The sequence below is a fragment of the Lynx rufus genome, unplaced genomic scaffold (assembly GCF_022079265.1).
Source record: "Lynx rufus isolate CCGP_SWC_20201006 ecotype Redwood Valley unplaced genomic scaffold, mLynRuf1.p SCAF_15, whole genome shotgun sequence".
Lineage (NCBI taxonomy): Eukaryota > Metazoa > Chordata > Mammalia > Carnivora > Felidae > Lynx > Lynx rufus.
Genome location: NW_025814829.1, coordinates 40,418,634 through 40,446,207, shown reverse-complemented (window position 1 = coordinate 40,446,207; position 27,574 = coordinate 40,418,634). Strand labels below are relative to the sequence as shown.

Below are 27,574 nucleotides of genomic sequence, written 5' to 3'. Positions count from 1 at the left end.
AATTTTTTCTAGTAAGACACCAAAAGCACAGGCAATAAAAGAAAAATTGATGAATTGGATTTATTACATCAAAACCTTTTAAGGGCACCTGACTGGCTCAATAAAGCAAGCAACTCTTGATCTCGAGGTCATGAGTTCAAGCCCCAACACATTAGGTGTAGAGCTTACATTAAAAAAAAAAAAATTAAGGGGCGCCTGGGTGGCGCAGTCGGTTAAGCGTCCGACTTTAGCCAGGTCACGATCTCGCGGTCCGTGAGTTCGAGCCCCGCGTCGGGCTCTGGGAGGATGGCTCGGAGCCTGGAGCCTGTTTCCGATTCTGTGTCTCCCTCTCTCTCTGCCCCTCCCCCGTTCATGCTCTGTCTCTCTCTGTCCCAAAAATAAATAAAAACGTTGAAAAAAAAATTAAAAAAAAAAATTAAAATCTTTAGTACATCAAAGGTCACTATCAAGAAAGTGAAAAGGCAACCCACAAAATGGGAGAAAATATTTGCAAATCACGTATCTGATAAAGGATTAATATCTAGAATATATGAAGAATAAAACTCAACAACAAAAAAACTCAATTAAAAAAAATGAGTGGGTGGGAATGCCAAGTTGGTGCAGCCACTCTGGAAAACAGTATGGAGGTTCCACCAAAAATTAAAAATAGAACTACCCTACGACCCAGCAATTGCACTACTAGGTATTTATCCAAGTGATACAGGTGTGCTGTTTCGAAGGGACACATGCACCCCAATGTTTATAGCAGCACTATCAACAGCCAAAGTATGGAAAGAGCCCAAATGTCCATCGATGGATGAACGGATAAAGAAGATGTGGTATATATATATACAATGGAGCATTACTCGGCAATCAAAAAGAATGAAATCTTGCCATTTGCAACTACGTGGATGGAACTGGAGGGTATTATGCTAAGTGAAATTAGTTAGAAAAAGACAAATACCATGTGACTTCACTCATACGAGGACTTTAAGAGACAAAACAGATGAACATAAGGGAAGGGAAACAAAAACAATATAAAAACGGGGGGGGGGCAAAGCATAAGAGACTAATAAATATGGAGAACAAACAGGGTTACTGGAGGAGGTGTGGGGGGGGGGGATGGGCTAAATGGGTAAGGGGCATTAAGGAATCTACTCCTGAAATCATAGTTGCACTACATGCTAACTAATTCGGATATAAATTAAAAATAAAATAAAATTAAGTATTATGTTGAAAAAAAAATGAGTGGGGTGCCTGGGTGGCTCAGTCGGTTAAACGTCTGACTTCAGCTCAGGTCCTGGTCTCATGGTTTGTAGGTTCAAGCCCTCCATCAGGCTCTGTGCTGACAGCTCAGAGCCTGGAACCTGCTTTGGATTCTGTCTCTCTCTCTCTCTCTCTCTCTCTCTCTCTCTCTCTCTCTGCACTCCCTTGCTCACACTCCTTTTCTCTCACTCAAATAAACATAAAAAAAAATTTTAATATTAAAAAAAATTTTTAATTAAAAAATGGGTAAAGACTTGCATAGACACATTTCTCCAGAGAAGATACACATATGACCAATAGACACATGAAAAAAAAAATGTTCAAGATTACTAATCATGAGAAAGATCAGGGGCGGGTGGGTAGCTCAGTCAGTTGAGAGTGTGACATTGGCTCAGGTCATGATCTCATGGTTCGTGAGTTCAAGCCCTGCATTGGGCTCTGTGCTGACAGACAGCTCAGAGCCTGGAGCCTGCTTCAGATTCTGTGTCTCCCTCTCTCTCTGCCCCTCTTCCACTTGTGCACACGCTCACTCGCTCTTTCTCTCTCTCTCTCTCCCAAAAATAAACATTAAAAATAAAAAGATGCAAATCAAAACCACGAGACATCACACTTCATACCCATTAGGATGGCTATAGGACTATTATCAAAAACAAAAACAAACAAAAAACACCAGAAAATCACAAGTGTTGGTGAAAATATGGCAAAACTCAAACCTTAGTGCATTGCTGGTGGGAATGTAAAATGACACAGCCATTTTTGAATAAAGTATGGCAAGTCCCTCAAAAAAAAAAGCACAGAATTACCATATGATCCAGCAATTCCAATTCTAGGTATATATCTGAAAGAATTGAAAGCAGGGACTAAAACAGATATCTGTACACCCATATTCTTAACATTTATTCACAATAACCAAAAGGTAAAAACAATTCAAATGCCCATCAGTAGTTAATGGGTAAACAAAATGTAGTACACACATATAATGAAATATTATTCTGCTTCAAAATGGACTGAAGTTCTAAGGCACGCTACACATGGATGAAACTTTCAAACATTATTCTACGTTAAAAAAAAAAAAAAAAAAAAGGCCAAACACAAAGGGACAAAGATAGTACGATTCCACTTACATGAAATACCAGAATAGCCAAATTTGAAGAAAGTAGAATAATGGTTACCAGGAGCTGGGGGAGGAACTAATGAAGAATTCGTATTATTAAATATAGAGTATCAGTATGGGATGAAGAAGAAGTTCTGGAGATGTAGAGTGGTGATGGTTACACAACAATGTGAATATACTTAATGCTACTGGATTCCACAATTAAAAATGGCAAGTTTTATATTATATGTATTTTACCACATAAAAAAGGTTTTTAAAATGTTTTTAAACAGGAAATGGTATGCATTTTCTAGGAAGGGGTGAAAAGTTGAATTCGGTTTTGGATCTGTTGCATACGATAAGGTATACACAGGTCATCTATAAGAGTTAACATATCTGAAGCACGAAAGGTTCTGGTGGAAAATTTCACCCTATAGTAGTCAAAACTGTAAGAGAAAAGAACATGAAGTATGAAAAGAAAAGTGGAATAAGAATCAAAGAAAACTCTGGGCTTGTTAACTGAACTCACAGGCATAAGAAGAGTACTATTCAAAATTATTCCACCATATCAATATTATGAATTATCTGCATCTGGTTCAAAACACCTCATCAGCAATACTACTCAACAGGAAGAAACCTATTTGTGTCCCTCAACCCCGCTATATAAACTATTCTTTGAACACAAGACAAAAATCAAAGTATAAAATCCTGCCAGGGCTCAAATAAAGTACCTATTTCACAGGATCCCGTGAAGAATATGATAGCTATTCTTGTTACAGTAAAAATGAGACAATGCAGCCTAACCTATCCAACCTACATTTCTAACAACAAAGAAAAAAACTGTGTTATTGTTCCTGAGGGATAATAAACAGGAATCATAATTTATTATATAGAGCTAATTTACACTTTGGACTATGATACCAACTTAAGATACACTAAAATATTCCATTTATAAATTTTTAGTGGCCTTCTGAATTAAGTCTCCAACTGTGGTACGCTGAATAATGGGGCCTAAAGATGCCCACGGCCTAATGCCCAGAATTTGTGGCTACGTTACTTTACATGACAAAAAGGACTTTCCCAGTGTGATTAAATTAAGAATCTGAGATGGGGATACTATCCTGTATTATTTGAGTTTGGTTCAATATAATAATCACAAGAGTTCTTATAAGAGAGAAGGCAATGTGATAAAGGACAAAGGGATAGTAGTCAAGAGCAAAATCAAAAATGCTATACTGTTAGCCCAAAGATGGAAGACGGACGCAGGAGCCATGAAGTGTTGGCAGCCTCACTACAAGCTACAAAGGAAAGGATATGAATTCTCCCCTAGAGCTTCCAGAAGAAATGCAGCTTCTGACTGTCAAACTGTAATGTAATAAACTTGTGTTGTTTTAAAGCCCCTATATTGTGGTAAATTGTTACAGCAACAATAGGAAACTAACATGCCAGCTGAACCATATTATCATGAGAAGCCAAGGGCAGAGAGAGAAATTGAAAAAAAAATAAGTTCATCAGTTTACTTGCCCAATGGAGTCTTGGCTTCTGCCAAAAGAAAAACACATCCACAAGAAAAACAGTCTTCCCCTCGAGAAGTTCTCAAATTTGGCTGAATATAGGTATCAACTGGAGAGCTTTTAAACAATTCTGGTACAAGGTCCCATTTCAGGCCAATTGAATCATTAACTCTTGGGGCTCTATTGTTAGAAAGTTAGCCAGGTGGTTTTTACGTACAGCCACAGTTGAAAACTTGCTGTTCTAGATAAAGATTGGTTTTTAGTGACCTAAGAAACCCATGGCATTTCAAAATACTACTAGAAGCTCCTGAAACTGTCCCCCCAAAAGATGAGGTTCACCATTCATTCATTCATGGGTTTCATGTATGTTTTCCTAACTTTACCTTTGACGAAAAGTTATCCTAGGTAAGAAGTTGCCTAAGTAAATTACAAAAGTAGAAACTACTGGATTAAAAGGCAAGTAAATTTTGTTGTTCTGACAAATACTGCTAAATTGCTATACCAATTTACCCTTCTACTAATTAAATTAACAACATTTTTTTTTAAAGCCTATCCAATCTAATGGGTAGGAAAACGATATTTCATTGCTGCTTTAACCTGCAAGGCTTCAATCATGAGTGAAGCTAAGTATCTTTTCATTTCTTTCTTGGTCTTTTTTTTTGGTCTGTCAGTTACTTACTACATATCCATTTCTATTCCTTTTTCTTAAAGCTGATTTGAAAAAACCTTTTTCTGTTAAGGAAATTGATCTTTTTGTTAAGTGACCCACTGTCCATGACAGTTAAATATTTTTTTCCCAATTTGTTTTTCTGTCTTTTTGCTTTGACTTCTTAAGGCCATAGGTTCTATTTCGTATTTATTTTTTAACATATTTATTTTTTCCTCTATGGCTTCTTTAGAAACCTAAGCCACACTCTAAATCCATACTATAAAATTATTAAAACCACCCCCCATACTTTCTTCTAATATTTTCAGAGTTTCCTTTTTTACATTTAAGAACTCAGGAACTGCACTCCTTTCCCTGCCACCATGTAACTAACTGGCAACATCATTTACTGTTTAGTTTATCTCTTTTCCACTGACGAAGTTACCATGCTAGCATTTTAACTCATAACAAAAAATGGAGGAAAAAAAATGTATAAATGTGGGTATATACATATATGCTTATATGATGTGTATATATGAAAATTCTAAAATACAAGCTTAACATACTAACTTCTTACAGTCAACAATGAATGTGCTGCCGAACTAAGGTATACAGAATCTACAAATTCCTTAATAAGGTTATGGAATATGAAAGTAATCATCAGGCACACTGTCTCCTCCTTTCTCTTTGCAAAAGCACTACAACTGTCACCAAGGCTAACTTTTCCTCAAAAGCTGTGATGAATAGTTTCCCCTAGTAGTTTTTCCCATGTTTATACTCAGCTTTGCAAAATATTTGTTGCCACTAGGTGGAGACAATTTGATAACAGGAATATTGGTTACTGAAATAAGAGTAGCCATAAATTTTCTACAAATATTCTCCAATGGTAAACTAGGGCTACCCACTTTAGCTGAGGATCCAGTTTCCTTATTTGTAAATTTAAGAATTCAAATAAAGTATTATCAAGAGCCCTCTTAACTCCTAATATTTTGTAGATCAAAAAGCTTGCTTAAATGTCCTTTAACAAGTACAATGCCTGGAGTACTGTCCTCTTAAGCTACAAAGGTACGCTACCTTTAGAACTTCTTTCAACTTGAATACTTCAACCAATCATAACCAGTTTCCTCCCATCTTTTCAAAGCAGGTCAAAAGAGGCATATTGTTCACACATCTAGCATTCCAAGTCACAACCAAGGCTATCTGCACTATTTTTCCTTCTCTTAAAAAAAATAGCTGATATCCTACTTCTCCACATCCATCTGGCCTGTTTGCACACATATTTTAAACAATGATGTAGCTATATATTTTTCTTTGAAACTAGTATCCAAGGTACTATAAACCTGAGGGATTTTTTTTTCTCTTGTGCTATTTATTTTTTGCCACTTTTGGTCAAAACCTTCCATTTTTGTTGGTTTCCTGAATTATTAACTGTCTGTCCCTCTGTCAAGACATTCCTCACACTGACGCTACACCTCCTGGTTCTCATCTGCCAGTCTAGATTTTATAACTCTTCTAAAGTCTCAACCTCTACTTGCCTAAGGGGTTTCCAATCTGCTTCATCCAATTACTCGAATCTAGTGACCTACTGCCAAACCACTGACTCATTAGCAATTTAGACCTCAGACTTTGGCATAATCTAGGCTCTCAGCCCTGTACACACACCAACTCCATACCACAAACTAACCACATTCTTAGAGAGGGACTACTTTTCATTCTCCCAGTACCCTAAGACCAAGAGACACAAAGGACATTGATAATTTCCTGAGCAGAGCAGAAAAAATCAAGTTCCTAAAGTAGAACAAGGTAGGTTACCAACTTCTTTCACATCCCTCCCCAGATTACAGGAAACTAAACAAGGGACCATACTGATATGGTAGCAGTAGCCAGGTTACTATTGGGCTGTAGACTGCTGCTCAGTATCATCAGCATACATGGCCAGCCACCCCGAAACATTGCAGATTTAACGACACAGAGAGATCAGTACCTCTACTTTTGAGTGGGAGATGTCAAACACAACTAAAACATAAAGCAATGCTTAAAAATTTACATTTTGTTTATCATTAATGACAAGTTTATCATTAATGACAAAGCTAAAAAGTCTAGTAACTACGGAGTTTTTTAGTCCAAAGCCCCATATGCCAGAATAGAAGTTAACTATTGAAAAGTGGTAAACCAAGGTCATTATCCTTTCCTGGGATGAGAAATGTCCATTAAGTGCAGATTCCTGCCAGAAGCAAAAGTGCCAAAAAACACATACATTAGCTTTAGCAAGTAACAGTGTAGGAAATCATAGCAACACTCTTGTGTTACGAAAATATAGCAATAGAGTCTACGTTTGCAGCCAGAGCATATCTGATGAAAAATTAAATTTGTGGTAAGACAATGACAAAAGAAAATGATTAGATTAAGAAAGGTAAGACAAAGCTGAAGACCAATGCCACCACATTCTCTTTCAACAGCAACTGGAGTGAATAACCCTTTCAGAAAGCAGTGAGGGCAATTCATTTCCAGAGACACAAAATCGTGTTTTTTTGTTTTTGTTTTGAGAGAGAACAAGCGTGAGCCGGGGAGGGGCAAATAGAGAGGGAGAAAGAATCCCAAGCAGGCTCCACAGTCAGCGCAGAGCCCAACACAGGGCTCAATCTCACAACCACAAAATCATGACCTGAGAGGAAATCAAGAGTTGGACACTTAACCAACTGAGCCATCCAGGCGCCCCAACATTTGTATTCTTTTACCCAGTCCTAGGAAATAATGTTATTAATAACATAACATTTACTAAGTGCTTACTACTTTCCATGAAATGTTGCTTACTCCTAACAACCCTATGAGTAGGTACTATTATTTTCCTCATCTAAGAAATAAGGAAATTGAGCCAAAATATGAATGAATGAATGAATGAATGAATGAATAAATAAATAAGCAAGCAACTTACTTAAAGGTCTCACAGTAAATGTCAAAGGCAAAACTCAAACCTAGGTCTGTTGGACTAAGAAGGCCATACCCTTAACCACCATACCAAACACTACTGTTAATACTTCAATACCATCACCAACAGCAGGGAGGCATTTGCAACATCAACATCAGGAAATTTCTTCAACCATTAAAAATAACAATTATTAATGTGATATGTAATGACTAGTAATACCTGCAAGGTAAAGTGATAACAGAGGCACTAATTTGCATCTAGGCTACAATTGCAGTTATGTAAAAGTTATGTTCTAGAAGGTAACAGTTATTTAAGAGTTTGCGGAGGGGGTTTCCATTTTTCAACTCCCAAAACAATAAGCACAGATTTTAACAGTTTTAAGACAACAACAGATAAGAACAAAGGAGTAAAGAATGTGTATCCCTTTGCTACACAGCATAAATTTTCTCTTGCAGAAAGAGAAGAAAAACAATTATGTCCCTATATATTTTCCATAGTAGCAGCCAGACTGGGATTCAGGAAACCCCAATTTTCATTTGGGGTTCTTGAAACAATTCCAAAAGATAAACATTTTTAACCTTTCTTCTGTTTTGGCCTTTCTTATCTCCTAGTTTCTGCAACTTGCATCAAAAAGCATCAAAAAAAGTTTTAAATTGAAAAAAGCAGCTCCTGGGGTATCAAAGCCCAGGGCCTTAGAAGAATGAAAAAGAAATCAGAAACTCTGGGGCACCTAGGTGGCTCAGTCGGTTAAGCGTCTGACTTCGGCTCAGGTCCTGATTTCACGGTTCAGTTGGTGGGTTCGAGCCTCAAATCGGTGGAACATGTGCTGTCAGCACAGAGCCTGGAGCCTGCTTTGATTCTCTCTCTCTCTCTCTCTCTCTCTCTCTCTGTCCCTCCCCCACTCACATTCTTTCTCTCTCTCTCAGTCTCCCTCTCTCTCAAAAATAAAATAAACACTAAAAAAAAAATAAAAAAAACAGAAACTCTGAAGATAGAAGTTTTTATATATAGCTCTGACAAATCCAAAGATTAGCAAAATCTTTAGGTCCATGAAAGAAGCAAACAAAAATTTGACATAGCTCATATAGACACTGGAAATCAGTATGATTTTAAGTTAGTCAATATATAGATCTAACCCTCTTTATTTAAAAAAAATTTTTTTAAATATTTACTTGAGAGAGACAGAGACAGAGACAGCACACATGTGCGTGAGAGAGAGCCCAAACAGGCAAGGGGCAGAGGGAGGGAGACACAGAATACAAAAGAAGGCTTCAGACTCTGAGGTGTCAGCACACAGCCCGACACAGGGCTGGAACTCACGCACGAGATCATGACCTGAGCAGAAGTTAGACACTTAACCGACCGAGCCACCCAGGCACCCCAGATCTAACCCTCTTTATAAAACAAGTATGTTTTAGGTGATATATAGCTGTAATACACACGCACACACACACATATGTAAAATGTCCATTAAGACAGAGTTCCTTATTAGAAATAAAAATCTATATATTTAAATATGTATATATCAAAATAGTTTTTAAAAACTACTTGTTAGCAACTCAACTCTGACAAACTTAATGGGAGTTCTTCAAATAATGGTAAAAACAGAAAACCATAATCATAATAAAGAAAAACTTTGGGTGCCTGGCCAGTTCTGTCAGGGGAGCACACAACTATTTATTGGGTCTCAAGATTGTGAGATCAAGCCCCATGTTGGGTGTGGAGATTACTTAAAAACAAAATCTTAAAAAAATAAAATAAAAACTTAAGTAGCTAAAGTAGTGAAATCATTCACTACTAAGTGAAAGCGATTTTATATTATTAAACAATTAACAAAAAACAAAACTGACATTAATTCAATACAAGATACTGTTTGCAGGCACTTTTCATACAGTTTTCCCTCTACTACTTTTTAACAAAATCCTTTAAGTCTACGTACGGTTCCTAACTTTGACTCCACACCCCCACTGAGAATCTGATCAAAGTTAAGAACTCTTACTTGGTGGCTGGGGAGGCGGGAAGCGGGGGAGATCCCACACAAAAGAACACACGCCCCAAATCTCAGAAAAGTTGTGGTCCCTTAAGAGATCCCAGGACTGAAGACCAAGAACACGTGCTCTAAAAAAGAATTCCAAAACATAAACAGAAAAACCAGAGGCTATCTCAAAATCCTTCTCAGTTTTATCAGCTATACTGTAACAAGCTACTGCCACTGAAAACAATTATAGATTTGTTCCTGCAAAGGTAAACTTACGGAGACAATAGGTATTGCTTGTTAATCACTTCCATCTGGCTGCCACAGTGAATTTTGGACCTCCCTACCACAATGTAAATACAAAGCTAAAAGGAACCTCAGGATCCAACCACTATTTACATCCACTTGAAGTATTATGCCATTTTCAAAAATGTTACCAAACTCGTATGGCATAGAAAATGTTTGTGATATCAAGTTAACTTTAAAAAACACATATAAACTCAGGTCTACATATAAAATACAACTAAAACTATGTTTTAAAGAAACAAACAAAAAAATAATAAATTTACTTCCAAAAGGAAATACATCAAAATTTAAAAGCAATTAAAATTGAGCACTGAAAGCATGATTTTTTTAAATTTTCCAAAATTAAAAAATACACTTCTGAATCATTTATGCAACATACTGTCCAAAAAGTTTCAGAATATATTAAATTGGCATTAATAATCATGTTATCTATATTAAACATAGCTGTAATATTACCTTTCAAAAAGTTACGGAGACTTCTGGGAAAAAAAATATTTCAGGAGGCTACACTAGTAAGTAAATACTGGTTAACCAAAACTGGCAATGAGACCTATGTTTAAATACAAACATAATCAATAATAATAAAATTAAGGACAAAGAAATGGAGTCTTAATATTTTAGACAATGCTCAACTATCATTATTAGAGAGCCTTTATCCTATTCCATTACTTCAGAGTCACGTGAGACAACAGTTCCTGGAGGACACTACCTCATAAAAATTAAAAACTAGAAAAAAGCATCTTTCCACTAATTCAACGAGGCATGTTTTCTTCACAAATATGCCAATTAACATTTTTAAGTAAGTTCATTAAAAGTAACAACAGATATAATTTCTAATTTTGTTAAGTGTAATGTTAAAAGCAGGTATTTTCTGTAATTGATATCATAAAATAACATAGAAGTAAAACAAAATCACAATAGGTTAATTTCCAGTCAAAATAATAGTAACACTGGTTTCCCTACTCCCCCAGGCCCTAGTCATTTAAACAATCTACAGAGTGGTAGTTTTGTTCTTAATGTTTAAGTAAAATTTGGGGTACTACTGTCTAATGATATAAGCAAGATACTTAACCCTGGTGCGAAGAAATTAACGAGGAATGTCAACCTTAAGATACAATTATTTAAGTGATAGAAATACTATATTGTAAACCAGACTTGGGCAAAGTAGGGTTGTAAGATGTCCACAACTCTTCCCAAACCCCATTTCCATTTCCACCCTGACAACTTTTAAACATGAAAACTCCTTTTAAAGTAGGCACAGAACTATAACCAGGACCCATGTAAGAGATCAATCCATCTCAGTCTTTCTTCATACACCCCGTATATTTACAAAGTTCTTTGCTGTTTACAAAACCTCCTATCTACACTACCTCTTAGGGTCTTTACAAATAACCTGTGAGGTCAAAAAGGGTGGGATTTTTTTGGTTTTGTTTTTAAATAGAAAACAGAAAGGCCAATAATCTTGCTTACAGTGAAACCAGACCTAGAAACCAAGATTCCTGCCTTCAATTCTGAAGCTCTTTCCACTATACACAACACTACCCCTTCTGTAATACAGTAAAGCCTTCTATAAAACATCTGGCTGGATTCCAAGACAGCAGTCCCAGACTGAATTGGACTCTATATAGCAAACAGTGTAAATAGTGAGGGTTTAATGCAATTACTGGCATGGAGGCATACATCTTTTTAAAAGTGAAGAATCAGTCGATTTTAAGTTGGTTTAAGTTAATAGTGTAAGTATGATGGTGGAAACAAACAGAACACTCTTCTAAAAAGAAGTCAAAATGAAAATACTACAGATATGCAAGTTTTACAATAGCTAATAGAGGTAGTGGTCAGCAATACAGGGAATAGGAAAAACAGAGACAAAGAATGGATAATTAAAAAGAACAGTGTAAAGAGACACTGTATGATATTTTTATTTTTAGGAAATAAAATGAGGGGCTTCTGTCTTTTCTTTCCCCCAGAAGTAACTGTGAGACTTCAGAACATTAGGCTATATAATAATAAAAGAGGTAGAAGAGGATTTTACTTAGCCGCTAAATGAATCCCTGCCAAAATTTCTGGCTCTGGAACAAAAAACCCAGTCATATTTCTAGATCAGCTGCTGGTACCATACAGTTTGAGTTAACCGATTATTTTAAACTTTCAATTCTCACATCTGTAAAATCAAACAACACTACTTAAACTATTTTCTTTTTTAAGGTTTATTTATTTATTTATTTTGAAAGAGAGGGAGGGAGAGGCAGACAGAGAGGGAGAGAAGAAATCCCAAGCAGGTTCCGCACTCTCAGCGTGAAGCCCAATGCAGGGCTTGAACCAAAGAACCACGAGGTCATGACCTGAGCCGAAATCAAGAGCCAGACACTCAACTGAGCCGCCCAGGCACCCCAACGTAAACTATTTTCTAATGACCTTGGAAGAAGGAACAATGCTTGCAAAAGTAATGAACATTTTAATTCCCATTATCCACTGCAAAAATAAATATTTCTCAAACATCTTATATATTCACAGTACTAGGCTAGGCTAAAAGTGCAGAGAAAGTAATGGTCTTTACAACCTAAATCAATAAGGCACAGAGATACGCTTAACTAATAATTATGATTACATAACAAAATTGAGGCATCTCAGAGAAATAGCCTTCATAGGAGTTGAGCTAAACACAGCAGAGAATGAAGTTGGATTCGATCAAGATACAAAATAAAAATAGTCATTAAGTTTAGCCAGGCAGAGAAGAGGCAAGTAGGTTGCAACGTCCTTTGGGTTCCCAAAGCACATCACTCATCTGTTATTGGACTTAACACACTGTAAGATGGTTTATTTGTCATCCTCACTTAGACCGTAAATTCCTCTATGACCGAGACCTTGTTCAATTCGTTTTTCTTTCCCTATCCCTAGCATAGGGTCTGGCACACAGAAGATAACCAACACATTTTTTCTTGAACAGGCAAGGACAAGATTCCCTATTTAAACTACTGTATTTTAACCTACACTAATCTGTGCAGATCATTTACTCATTGTCTCTCAACTCCAAAACCACCATTTTAGACTCTGCTCTATGGTGACAAGGCTAGGACTGTACAACTGTATCTCAGGACTCTTCTGCCAGCTCTTCCAAGGAGCTCCCTGTTAGGCTTTGACAGTGGAGGTAGTAAAAAGAGGCTGGAAAGCAGGAAGAGGACTTCCTTTCAGTTCCTGGCAGCAGCAACTGATTCCAGACTCCAGCTTCTTTGGGTACTTTTGGGTACTTCCAGAACCTGATCAGCAGCTGAACAAAGATGACCTCCTCAAAGGTTCAGAACCAGACCAATGGAATCTGCTTTCTGAGCTCTTAAATCAATTATATTGTACTGTTCTCTTTTGCTCTTACAACCATCTAACCAACCTCCTATATTACATCACCTCTGTTGAAATCCTTATTGAAGTCTGTTTTTTCTACCCAGGACTAATATATTGTCAAACATAGTGATTCCAGCTGCTCTCCTTTGAGAGATCTTACTGCTTCACTGAAAGGGAAAAGTAAAGAAAATTGGGTGTTATTCCGAGAGATAAAATCTGTTCTAGATTCTATAATAGATAACTCAAAACCCTTTAAATTTGTTGAGGGTGGGGCGCCTAGTTGGCTCAGTCGGTAGAGCATGCGATTCTTGATCTCAGGTTGTGAGTTCCAGCCCCACATTAGGTAGGCATAGAGATTACTTAAAATCTTTTTTTAAAAAATTGTTGAGTTGCAGCATAAAAATTGTTATCTTTTGTGATTTAAACTATCCAACTTGGAGGGGTGCCTGGGTGGCTCAGTCAGTTGAACATCTGACTTCAGTTCAGGTCATGATCTCAAAGCTTAGCTCAGGAGTTCGAGCCCCGCCTCAGGCTCTTTGCTGACAGCTCAGAGCCTGGAGCCTGCTTTGGATTCTGTGTCCCCGCAACCCCCCCCCCATCTGTCTCTCTCTCTCTCTCTCTCTCTCACAAAAATAAACATTAAAAAAAATTTTAAACTGTCTAACATGGAAAGAAAAAAGAGAGAAAATGAGAAATATTTAAACAGTGCAGGCTATTCCAAGCACAATCACCTTTTACTAGAGCACATATCCTAGGGAAAATGTGAGATGGTAGAGCTGATCTGCTGTTCTTCAAAGGTCTCAGCTCCCACAAGCCTCTCCTCGTAAAAGCATAATACCATGCTGAATGTGATTCTTACAGTAAATAAATACATTTGGGAGCACCTGGCTGGCTCAAGTAATGGAGCATGCAACTCCTGATCTCAGGATCATGAGTTCAAGCCCCACATTGGGCAGAGTTTACTTAAAAAACAAGTAAAATATTTTTAAAAATAAATACATGTTTTTGCTGTTGTTCAACATGGCTCCTAAAGGCAACTTTATCCAGTGTTCAACAAAAGAAACAGCAATCTGTTCTAAATACTAAAGCTGAGCTGAATGTATTGGTACAGCATTCTCCCTTCCCTACGGATCTTCAAGCATCATTTTTTTTTTTTTTTAACCACATGTGACTTTCATTTTACGCATAGACTTTAGAATCTAACCTCTTCATAAAATACAACTCTACAGTGGAAACAAAAAGAAATCTCCCTTGAAGGAGGGTCCATAATCAACACATCTGTTGAAAATAAATGACCAAAATGCTTTGATAAGTTTTCATATGGTCTGTTACTTCACTTAATAAAATGTCATTAGACAATTTAACCTGAGGTTAATTTCAAAAATGTTTTATTACTGTACTTATTTTTTTCAATTATGACAAAATGGCAGATATGTAGAAGCAGCAAACATGTTGTTACTCCATCTCTAAATGAAATGGGAGAAAGCAAATTCAAGCAACAGCACTCTTTCTCGGATTTTAGCCACGCATACATCGCTGCTGAGCTTTCAACATGAGTATGCTTAGGCCCAGACAAACTATACTAGTCCACTTCAGGTCCCTAACATCTATAAAACAAAACAGAAGTGAAAAGAATTTTAAACTTAAAAGTCCATGGCCAGTTCCACAGAGCATAAAACTGGATAGCAGACCACCTCCCCCCCCTTACCATCTACATCTATAAAGTCAGGTATATTCATTACCCACCTCCTGCTACAAACATACTAACACCAGCTTCTACTTAAGTGCCAAGAGTCCGATTACCACAGTCAGTATGTCCATGTAAAATCAACCAAAATGTATTCCTTACAACAAGAAACACCAAAGGACCCATTTGACACATTAGGTGGAAGACTACAGGGTGGGGATAAAAGAATACTTTGACCTACAGAGAGGGAATGGAAAGGGCAAATATTATTGTACCTCTTTGTGCCCCCAAATTATAGGGGGATCTACTCAGATGCAAATAAATATTCAACAAGTTACTACGATAACTAAGATTTCAGAGAAAACGGAAAAAAATGAGGAAATTAAATAACTGGTGTCTAAGGACAATGTCTTCACATCATATGTAATAAACAACACTAATTAATCAAGTGTAGATCTGTATGTGGGCAGAATGTGCATAATTTCACAGTATTTTTCCTTTTTTAAAAATGGCAAACTCTGATGTATTTAGTTTCTCCAGATTTAATAAATGAGTTGCTACAAAATTATGAGGTACTTTAAGTCATACTAAAAATGTGTCCATAACTTTAATAAAGTGCATTTTAATATTAACTCACTTCTCTTGCTGGAAGGAATTATGCTTCTTTGATAATGTATAGAAACTGTCACTAAAACATATATTATTCATCAGACACACATCACCTTTACTCCAAAGACCGCATAATATAAACACAAATCATGAATAAATCAGATTAAAGAGACAGACCTGACACTACACACTGAAGGTCAGTAATGGAAAAATGAAATTCCTAAGATGTTTGCTGACCTGCTGTACACAGTACCTATGTCCACAAAAACCTGGGAGCTAGCTGTCTGGGTATTCAATACAGGCAGAGAGAAACTCAAAATTCTCAGAATGTCTCAGTATTTTCAATGTCTGCATTGTTCACATAATGTTAATGGCTCTAATTTGAAATTTTTCTGTGTAGCACATTTGAGGACCACCAGCATATTTTTAAATACTCAGACTAGCCTACTGAGGCAGTTTTCCTTCATAAAATTCTCCATTTCACTCTCACACCTACTATAATTAACCTCAAATGTGGATTCCACAAGCGTACCTGAAGGAAACCACTCAAAAGCTCAGAAAAAGTGAGGGGCCATATTTGCTGTGCTATCTCTGGAAAATGGAGTCTTATGTAACTACCCACTATTTTACAAAAAAGCACGTTAAATGTACAATCAAGATTTAAAAGATACCTGTTGCCTGTGACAAACAAGTTTCAGGGTGAAAAAGGAATAACCAAAAGTCTTATTGCTTCCACTTAAATTCTTTGTAAATCAAGGGTCAAATATTCACTGTAAGAAGCTGGATCTGACATCAATCTAAGTTATTAAAAAATTCAACAATTATACCCTAATGCAAGTGGGGAAAGGAGATTATCTACCAATTACACTAAGTATTCCAGCTTACCGTCTTGGAACTCACCAAAAGTAGATTATGTAATGCAAATCACTCATGTTAGTTTTAAACATAATTCTCAGTCTAAAACACTAAAGCCGTGTCTCACTTATTTTTAGTTTTTAAAAGTAAAGCGTATTACCAAAACACTGAATGCAAACCTATCCTTTTCATAGCAAACAAATTTCTTCACACACCTCAAGGAAACCTATCAATTTCAAACCATTTTACCCCTTAAAGGCACACGTTCTCTCAAACTTCTGACAGCCATGCAGTACATACCCAAAAAGGTTTGAAGGAGATAAGACTATAAAGCCATTATGGTCTTAACAGGCAAATAATCGGAATGAATCTCTAAGTTTGAAAGACGAATTTTTACTAACAGTATCTCTGGAAGGAAACAAGGCGGCTACTTCTATAGGAGGGTAAAGATCCTGACAACCGGCACTACCGCTCCCTGGCGACACCCGGTACCAAACATCTCAGCGTCAACGACAGGGTTCGAAACGCGAAGCTTCCATCAGAAACAAACCAAGACACCCCCTCCCCCCACGACTCTCCTCCGGGGCAACCTCGCGGTTTTAGAAAGCAGCAACAGATACTCCCGGGCAGGCAGGCGGCACTCCAGGAATGTTTTAACCGTGAGGGGGTCTCTCCGCAAGCCCACAAGATACCCCGACGCCGAGTAGCGCCTCCATACCCGAACCCCGACTCCAGCACCGCGGGGGAAAGGGGGTATTTTGCACAAAGCGCCCCTACCCCACCCCCACGGTGCAGACACATACCCCCGGCAGCGAGGGGGAAGCCCGGAGGAAAACCCCCACATTCCACGCCGCTGGCCTCCGAAGAGAGGCCCCCAGAGAGGATGGGGCCCCCGCCCCGGGAGACGAAGGGGCCGCACCGCTGCCCCGGCCTCCGCTCTGAGGAGCGGTGAGTGAGGGGCTCCCAGCGAAGGAAGGAATCCAATCCCCGAGCTTCGCCCACCGGGTCCTCCGCAAACCGGACCCACCACCTCCGCCGAGACCCTCGAAGAAACGGGAACAATGAGGAGCTGCCTCCCCCGCCATCCCCGCCCCGAGAGCGGCCGGGGGCGGCAACGACGCCATCTCCCCTCACACCCCCGCGGGCAACACACCCCCGGCCCCCGGGCCGCCGTCAGCCGCCCGCTGCCCGACCAAGCCGACGCGCGTCTCGGCCCGCCGTTCCCGCGCCCTTCGCCTCCCCGCCCGCCCCACTCACCGGCTCCTGCTCCAGCCCGGGACGCCGCTGGCCGCGGCCAGACCGAGACTCAGGTACAAGCCGCCGCGGCCGCCGGCGCCGCCGCACAATATGGCGAGCCTCGGCTTCCGCAATGGAGCTCGGGAAATACAACAGGGGCCGCTCAATATTCATGAGAGACTGAGGGGAAGCCGGCGCGGCCGGCGCTGCGGGGAGGGCGGGAAGGAGCGAGCGAGCAAGGGGGCGGAGGCGCGGGACGGGGGCGTGCACGGCGCGGGGAGGCCCGCGGTGCGAGGGGAGGGGGCGCCGCCGCGTGCTGGCCTGGAGGACGCGAGCCGCCCCTCCCAGAGCCGGCCGGCCCCGCCCCCCCGGCGCCCTCCGTGGGGTCGACGCAGCCCCCGGGCAACGCCCGGATGTCGACGGCGCCGCTTAGTCCTCGTCGTTCTGCCTCCTTGAGCTCTAGTGCCCCTGCCTCGGCCCACCCATTACACCTCCTTGGCGGGCTGCGGGGGTTGGAGCTCAGAGTTCTGCCCTGTGTGACTGCCTCCTGTTTTTACACCCATCCCTCCACCCGGTAGAAATCCTCATTAGGCATTCAACTCTAGAACTTCACCTGAACTTTGGCATCCTGTCTCCCCGTTTAACAAACACAAACCATCCTGGCCGAGTGAACCTACAAAATCTCATTATTCCAGGGAAAATGACCTTCTATTCTAGAATTATATTGTTGGACGTCTGTAAGCATTCTGATTGTTTTCATCAGCTCTATTAGACCTTGCTGCTATTTTATTCCTACCTCCTTGGCCCCTTCCAGTATTCTCTTCTGAACTTGAACATATAAGAATGGACTAAATAGATGTAATTATTTCCTGAAACACAACCAATTAGCCTACCAAAAAATTATATAAAATGCGAATAATCTATAAGCTGAAGAAGTAACAAGTGAGAGTTCCCTGACCTCAAGGTGTATCATTGGTGAGATGTCATGTTCTCTTGAAGATAACCAGCAATATCAGACAGATAGTAAATATGAAGGCATTTGTGGCATAAAGAAACGGACCACACTGGGAATTGGGGAAACTAAGTTTATAGCCTCCAATGTGTCTCTAACTACACGACATAAGTCAATTGCATAACTTCTCTGGACTTAATTTCCTAAGGAACTAGGATTTGAGTAGGACTGTGGCAGTTTGGAACGGGTAGAAAAAGGACAGGTGCTAAAATAGTAAAGACAACACATTATGTATCCTAGCAAATCCATTAACGTAAACGAGCAAAACAAGAGCAACTCATTACTCTTTTTCAGTGACTTGAAAACTTTCACCTATTATCTGTAGCTTTAAATAGGAAATGACCATTCTTTGGAGCCTGGCTGGTTCAGTTAGTAGAGCATGCAACTCTTGATCTTGGAGTTGTGAGTTCAAGCCCCATGTTGAGTGTGGAGCCCACTTAAAAGGGGAAAAAAATGACAATTCTCAAACTCTACAAAGCCCCTCAAGGTCAAAAAATCAAAATACAGACGGTCCTCCAACTTACAGTTCCATATATGACTTTTCAACTTAAAAATGATTGCAAGTGTTACTATTCAGCAGAAACCATAATTCAGATTTTGAATTTTGATCTTTTCCTGGGCTAGCTATATGTGGTAGGATACTTTTGTGATGCTGGGCAGCAACAGTGAGCCACGACTTCCAGTCAGCCACTTGATCAGGGGGTAAACAGCTGATACTTTAACAATCGCTTTGTACCCATACACAACCATTCTATTTTTCACTTTCAGTACAATATTCAATTACATGAGATATTCAACACTTTATTATAACATATGCTTTGTGTTAGATGACTTTGCCCAACTGTAGCTAATGTAAGTGTTCTGAGCATGTCTAAGGTAGGCTAAGCTAAGCTATGATGTTCAGTAGGTTAGGTGTATTACATGGATTTTTAACTTAAGATATTTTCAACTTCTGCTGGATCATCGGGACATAACCGTGTCTTAAGAAAGAACTATAATCAGGGACTGCTTCTGATTTTCCTTTCCTTTAAGGGTCTGCTTTCTAGAGATAGTGCAGTTGCAGAACCATCCCCCTTCTTTATTCATGACAACTGAATGTGTAGTTCAATTAAGGATGTTCATAATTCAGAACCTTTTGCTCCAGTTATGCCTGTGAAGATAATGATGTGTGGTTAGATTAAGAAATTCAATTGATGTTGCAAAAAGTGATCATTTGTAGAAAGCACAGGAACTTTATGGATGAAAGTTAAATATAGTACTTAAAAAAGATTCACAGGAGAATTAGTGGGAAAATGGGAAACTTATGGGATATCTGGATTAAATGTGATTAAAAAGCTAGACCTCAGGCTAGCATCCTTAATATGAAAGACACTACTGACAAATTAATGGAACTCATATTATCTCTTTTATCTCTTACTCAAAAACTTGGCATTGAGAGTACTATGGTCCTTTCCTGACTACATTAATCAGGAAAGAGTATGTTATGGAATAGTAACAAAATTGCAAAATCTCCATGCCTTAACACAACAAAAATTTTATTGCTTTCTTCATGCTTCATGCTTCATATAGCTCAGACTCACTCTGTTTGAGTCACTCCAGGACCCAGATTGCAGAGGGTCCACCATCTTGTAGCTATATCACCAAGATCACAGCAAATGAGTCTCTGTGGCAGAGGAGGTAACTAAAGAATCACAGCCTTAGATTGGGAAAAAAGCAAATTACTGATCTCATTTCACTGGCCAAAACTAGTTACATAGCCTCCCCCATCTGCAAAGAGACTGAGTCATTGAACCAAGTGAGGAGAAGTAGGGATTTTGGTGAATAATACTAATGTCACCCACCCTGACCCCACCAGTGAGCTCCTGTATATTATGAAAAACTCCAAGAACTTTTATTCCATAACACTGGAAGTTGTGCTTTCAAAAGTAAACTCTCTGTACTTGTTAAGAATTGGCTATCATGTAAATAAATGGACTTTCCATTTACTTCCCCTTTGTTTTAATTGTTTATTAAATCAGTGTCAGCCTATCTATAGTGATTTGACATATCCAACCTGCATTCCTTTTGCTAATTTTTTGACCTGACATAAGGGATATTACCCTTAAAAAATTTTTCTACTAATACTCTGCTCCCATGTTAAATGAACTAGTTGGAAATGATAATCATATTTTGAATAGAAAACATTAAAGTAACACTACATAATACAAATATCATACTATAGGTAGATGACTGAATGCACTCTAGTTAAAAAGATTCTTTTTGGGGCATCTGGTTAGCTCAGTCAGTACACATGCAACTCTTGATATTGGGGCTGTCAGTTTGAGCCCCATGTTGGGAGTAGAGTTTACTTAAAATGAAAGATTATTTTCCCTCTAAACTTAAGACCCTGTAAACCACATGGTGAATAGATCACAAAAAATCATGTCTGATCACAAAATTCATGGCTCTACTAGCTTTCTGCTATGGTAATTCTACAAAATTAGATTAGTTCAGCCCAGCCAACTTTTATGGAGCATGTACTGTGTGCCAAAACTTTTCCAAGTTTCTGGAATAAGGATATTAATGTGACTAGGTCATAAGTTCCTTGATAGCAGAAATCTTGTCTATCAGTGTCTATGTAGAGATTAGTGCAATGCTTAGCACATATATCAGATGCTCAATAAATAGGTGTTAAGAGAATGAAAGACTGGGAATCTTTGATCCCAGTGTGTATATGAAATAGCACAGTACCAAATGAGCTTGGTTTGCCTCACTTTTATCACTTAAGAGCATAAATTTCTATTAAGATTGCAGTTAGTCCTTCCAGAGTCTTTCTCTATTTAGGCAGTGTGTTTTAAATGGAAATTTATGCTTGCCTATTCTATATACACCACATGGGTATCTTTTCTAGCTGTTCTCCAAATATCAAATTGTTATCTGCTCTTCTGAAATGAAAGATTTCAGGACACCAATAGCCTGTTAATAATAAGCTATGTTTGTGTCACAGTTTATATAACACATTTATATTAATTATTTCACTGAATCTTCAGATCAGTCCTCCAAGGTATTATTCCTACTTTACAGACAAGGAAAATGTGACTTCTGTAGTTAACTAGCTTTCCCAAACATTGAGCTCATAAGTGGAAGAGCAGAGGCTCAAAGCCAGGTCATCTGAATTCAAGTCCAAGGATATTTTCCTTTATGCCACATGTGCCTTCCCACTCAATGCTGCATAGACAGCTCCAGCATTTTTCTTCTTTCTAATGGGTAAGCAGCATATAAAAAAAAATCTCCAGAGCTTTCTTTCAACACTACTATTCCAATCCTAAGTGTGGTCTTTTTAAGAAATTAGAGATGATGCTAAATGTAACAGTATATAAACCTGATCCATTGACAGAAAGCCAGCAGGTCTTGTTTTTGTTTTCTTAGAAAACTTGCTTTAAGGAAACAAAATTAAAAGTTAGGTTAGAAGATAGAAATAGCTTGGGATTTAATCACTATATATATATATGTATATGTATATAATACCATTGTCAAAATATATCTTCTACCAAAATCTTTATTTGCCATCTTTTGGATGTGTTGTGCTTTCTTTGAAAGGGTCAACTTTAGTAGAGATGTTGTAGAAAGGCCTAAAGAGACCTATAATTCAAGGTGGCTTCAGGAAGCAAGCAACTCAAGATTTACAGCCTCTTCAGCTGAAAAAATATAGCTCTAGCCACAGGCCTTAGTGAAGTTTTATTTGTATTTCAACATAGCGTATTTCTTTTTGTGATGCTTCACTTGGCGTTTTAGTTCAATGTTCCTTTTTATATTCTCAAGACAACCAAGATAATTGGTGCTACCCTTAACTGTTCAACTTGAAGGAGTTAAACAGATTAAATGAGATGGGCTAGTGAGACTTTTGGGAAGAACTAAACAATATTACTATTTCCCTCCTATGGAGAGTTGGAATGTATTTTATGTGTCCCAGATGTGGCCACATTCTGCCTAACATCTGTTAGTGCATTTTATTAAAATAATGAACTAGCATGTGTTTGAAAAGTCAAAAGAATGAATAAAGTTTTCATTCTGATGCAGCACAAATAGCCAACTGTTTCTTTGTAGTGAATAATAGAGCATATAAATGGGAGATTTTATTGTGATATCCAACTTCAAATATAAATTGAAATATGATTTAATAATTACTGGTTCAAGTTTTCTAGTATGAAAAAATATTTATTCCATTCAAATAAACCATATAAGTTTTTTTCCTTTCAAAATGTTTACTGCAAGGGAAGAGATTTATGCCTTGGCACTGATATAGGAACACCAAGAATCATCCTGGAAACTAGCAAGGAATAGATAATTAAGATTGAAACTCAGAACTAAAATGGAGATTTATCTGGAAGAGAAGTCTGGAAAATCTTTGTGGGGATGTACAGTAGAAGAGTGCAAAATATTTAAGTCAAATTACAGCTTACTCCAACCGCCTTTCTGGACATTTTAATTTTTTCCACTTAAAACAAGCGTGGTTCTAGAATTGTTTTTTGTAGGGTGAGAGAGTGGACGGTAAAGACATCTTTAGCTAACACATTTCTTGGAAATGTTTTTAGTAAAGAATTTAAAAGAACTGCCAAGTCCCACCCATACAAAGAAAATTTTATTTTATTTTAGACTACATCAAGATCTGGAAACCCCTGCAGTATCCATCTGCTGAGTCATTAGCATTTTATACTCTACAGAAGCAAGCCATATTTAAATGTGCATTGAATTAGATACTAAAGTAGGTTTTAATTCAGGTAAATCTGAAAACGATTCTGGTCAACCCAGAATAATGAGGTTTTATGTGTTACATCCAGGAAGAGATATTTTCTAAGGATTTTAATCTGTCTATAGAAAAGTTTTATCATTTTTTAAATAAACACATTTCACAGACCATGCTTATAAGATCAGAATTGACTGTTCTCCCCTAAGAATTATGAAGTCTGTCACATATGAAGTAAGATGGCATAGAGGTGGCTGCAAAAAAACCTTTTTTTTTTTTTTTAAGCTTATTTATTTTTGGCTTAAGTTTCCTAGTATGAAAAATGTTTATCCATTCAAATAAACTTTGTATGTTTTTTCCTTTCAAAATGTTTACTGCAAGGGAAGAGATTATGCCTTGGAACTGATGTATTTTTGAGAGAGAGAAAAAGCACGAGTGCAGGAGAGGCAGACAGAAAGGGAGAGCGAGTCACAAGCAGGCTCTGTTTATAGCGCAGAGCCCAACACAGGGCTCAATCCCATGAACCATGAGATCATGACCTGAGCAGAAATCAAGAGTCGGATGCTCAACCTACTGAGCCACCCAGGCATCCCTGCAAAAGAACCTTCTTGTCATAGTATCCTGTTAAGGATATATGGGTGACCAAACTTGCCCTAGTGTGTCCCTCTCCAACATTTACTCCTCTGTTCTAATTAGTTCTTGTTTTAAGACAGTATTGATGTTCTTAGTGTATTGGCAATTCCTTGGTTTCTTGACATTTACATATCCTTGGAGCCTCTAGTCTTCACTCTTGAATTTGATTATTCAAGAGTGTCCTGGTTTAACCCTTTCCTAAAATATAAAGGATGACTGTGGGCCTGACCTCAACACAGCTGTCCCTTCTTCCACATGATCCAGTTCTCAGCTATTTGCCAATCTATTCATTTCCTGACTTGCTATTTAATTAGGCTTGACCATATTCTTATCCCAGCCTTTAGCTTGGGGCTTGACACATAGTGAATGAAAACTGCATTACAAGAAGATGTCAAATGTAACCTGTAAACACTGTGGCATTCATGGTACAGAAAAAGACCCACCTCTATCAACAAATGTGGAAAATTCAGAGCTCTTTAGTAGAAAAGAATAGAGAAGCAATGAGGTTGCTACCTCTGGTATTGAATACTCCAGGAACGATCTTGGGTCAGGAGAACCCATGTTAGGAATGTCATGCGATATTGTTGCAGCTATCTCCCCCCTACAAAATAATGACCAACAGGAAAGTTTGTTGTGGTGGACTTTCAAGTAGAACCGTATTTGGATGTTGATTTTGTGGGATTTAAAAACAATTGTTTTAAATTTATTTTAGAGAGAGAGAGAGCGCATGAGCAGGGGAGAGAGGTGGGGGGTTGGGAGGGGGGAGAATCTCAAGCAAGCTCCCTGCTCAGCACAGAGTCTGACACAGGGCTGGATCCCACAACCCTGGGATCGTACCTGAGCCAAAATCAAGAGTCAGACGTTCAACAGGCTGAGCCACCCAGGTGCCCCTTGGATGTTGATTTTGAAGAGTCCTGTCAAAACACAGTAATGTTTCATACCAAGAGTAAAAGTTTAATATACGTTAGTCCTAATATTCCAAATGGAACTTGAAATTTGATTAGTTCTCAAACCACATTTAGCATCTTTCTCCTCCATTCACTTGCCTAAATTAGTTGTATGCAAATATGTCCCCCTTACCCACCCACCAGAGTGAAAGTAGCATGAGGGCACAATGTCATTATTCATGTTTCAACACCAGTCATTATTCATCTGTAAACGGGCCTCAGTACTTGACAAAATGTAATGTATAAGCATTAAACATATATACATATATGTATATATATATATATATGTATGTATATACACATGCCTTGTTCTTAAGATACATCTGGCATGCCTTTAAGTAATGAAAATAACTACAATTTTTAAAAAGAGGTCACTAAAAATACTTGCTTTTGTATATTTTACAAATAGTGTTTAATCATTGCAACAATATTTAGAAAAGGAAAATTTGAACAGGTATATTTTCTACCTCCCATATTCCCACAATCATAATACTAATTGTTGGCCTGTTTATGAACACAGATATCACACACATTAATGATGTGCATGAAAAATGACACAACTTCCTAAGAGGGCAAAAATTTTAATGTGTATGTCTTTCAGCCTAAGAAATCCAGTTCCAGGAATATATCTTATGGAAGTACACACACAAGTGTGCCAAGAAATATATACATGGATGTTAATTTTTACATTGCTTGTGTTTGTAAAAACCTGGATATAATTCACATTTTTGGCTAAATAAATTTTAGTATTCTATACAGTACTATATCATATAACTATTAAAAAGAATGAGGTAGGGGCGCCTGAGTGGCTCAGTCGGTTGGGCGTCCGACTTCAGCTCAGGTCATGATCTCGCCATCTGTGAGTTCGAGCCCCGCGTCAGGGTCTGTTTTGACAACTCGGAGCCTGGAGCCCGCTTCAGATTGTGTCTCCTCTCTCTGCCCCTCCCCCACTTGTGCTCTATCTCTCTCTCTTTCTCAAAAAATAATAAAATAAATGTAAAAAAAAATAAAAATAAAAAAAATAAAAAAATAAAAAGAATGAGGCAAAGCTATAAGTACTGATGTAGAAAGATATCAATAATATATTATCAAGTAAAAAATCAAGTTTCTGGGGAGACTGGGTGGCTCAATTGGTTAAGTGTCCAACTTTGGCTCGGGTCATGATCTCGCAGTCCATGGGTTTGAGTCCCACATTGGGCTCTGTCTGACAGCTCAGAGCCTGGAGACTGCTTCGGATTCTGTGTCTCCCTCTCTCTCTGCTCCTCCCCTACTCGCGCTGTCTCTCTCTCTCTCAAAAGTAAACATTAAATTTTTTTTTTAAATTCAAGTTTCTCAGCAATATATGCAATATATACCATATATCCCATTTTCATAATATAAATTCAAAAGAATATACACCAAACTTAAGGACTATATTCAAGGAAAGGAGGACTTTTGAGGACTTTCAGTTTCTAAATTATTTTTTAATTTCTGTATTGTTTGCATGTTCCATACATACAACATTGTGTTTTATCATAAAAGCAGTAAAGATGCAATTACATATGAAAAGTAAACTTCTCTAATGAAATTGAGTGAAATTTCTGCATATATGTACCAATTATTACGTGAAGGACTGAGGTAAAGACAAAAGCTATTCTAGATCAGGCATCATTAGCCAAAACAAATAGAAAAACTAGAACTTGGAAATTCTTTACTTCGTTTCTGGAGATCTAGTGTAGTGGCCTTGAAAATCAGGGATTCGAATGTCTTACTACTAGACCTCAATTTCCATTCCCCTAAACATTCCTAACCCTATTTAGCAAGAATTTAGGCTAAACAGGCCCCAACCAATGATTACAGAACCCTCAAATAGCAACTCTTTAAAAGAGTTCTAGAACCTATATAATTATCTTGGGATTCTGTTCTTCTGCTACTAATTTATATCCCACCGTCTCTAGGGGAAATACCAGGTGTTGTTTGCTAATTAGACTCCTAGTACTCCCTCCAGAAATTCATACTAATTTAGCTTGTGATTGCTGGAAACAAGTACAAATTGTAGATTGAGAATGAAATATTTGAATTTTCCATCATTCATATATATATACATCTATTCCAGGGAATTTTTATTTTCTATACTCTTTGAGATCACCATATGGTAAAAAGCTTGAGCAATGTATTAGGCTGGATTCAAGAGACTTGATCTTTCTCCAAATTGGCTCAGATGACCCAAAGGGTCACAGCAAGAGCACTAGCCACTGCAGTTGAGGTAGAGTGGGGGTGGGGTTGTGCAGAGATAGAGGAACTCAGGGACTGGCTGAAAAAAACAGGTTGTTTGTCCAAAGTGGCCAAATGCCTAGAGCTGGAGCAAGAATACAAATCACAAGCAAGGAGGAAGCCCAAGAAAGCGGGGCACAAGATAAGTTTAAGGGGGTACAACACATCCACCTAAAAGCTGAATCAGGAGGTCTGAAGCCAAATCACCAAGGTAGCTATCTTTCCTTCACCAGACGAGAGGATGACAAGTGAGGTGAGGAATAAGGGTGAGGTATAACATGGCTGATGTTAGCTGAGACTAGCAAAAGGACACCTTTGACCTTGCCTCTGGATCCTAAAGTTTCAGGTGGGCCTGGTTGAAGACACATGCAGAACAGAGTATTGAATGAGGGTTGTGAGAAACCAAGGGTTAGTTTGGAAAACTGGAGATGGATCCAAATAGCATATTGAATTTGCAAAAAGCTCCCAAGATGGATGTGAGCAAGAGCCACAGACAATGAGAGCTGAACATGTGATAATTGGCTTTCTCTTGGTTCTCATAATTTCTTTGACCCTCCGACCCTCTCCAG

The 27,574-nt window shown here is 38.4% G+C and overlaps 1 protein-coding gene across 2 annotated transcripts in view; it reads right to left on the bottom strand.

The window, feature by feature from the left end:
• Positions 1-27,574, bottom strand: part of RNF2 (ring finger protein 2) — a 95,896-nt gene that overhangs the window by 30,180 nt on the left and 38,142 nt on the right. Inside the window, exon 1 of one of the 2 annotated variants that reach the window (XM_047076902.1) lies at positions 17,456-17,558. The exons of the other annotated variant lie outside the window; for it this stretch is intronic. The gene's annotated coding sequence lies outside the window, so the exon portion shown is untranslated. Of the gene's footprint in view, positions 1-17,455; positions 17,559-27,574 lie in introns of those variants that run through there. 2 annotated transcript variants of the gene reach the window in all.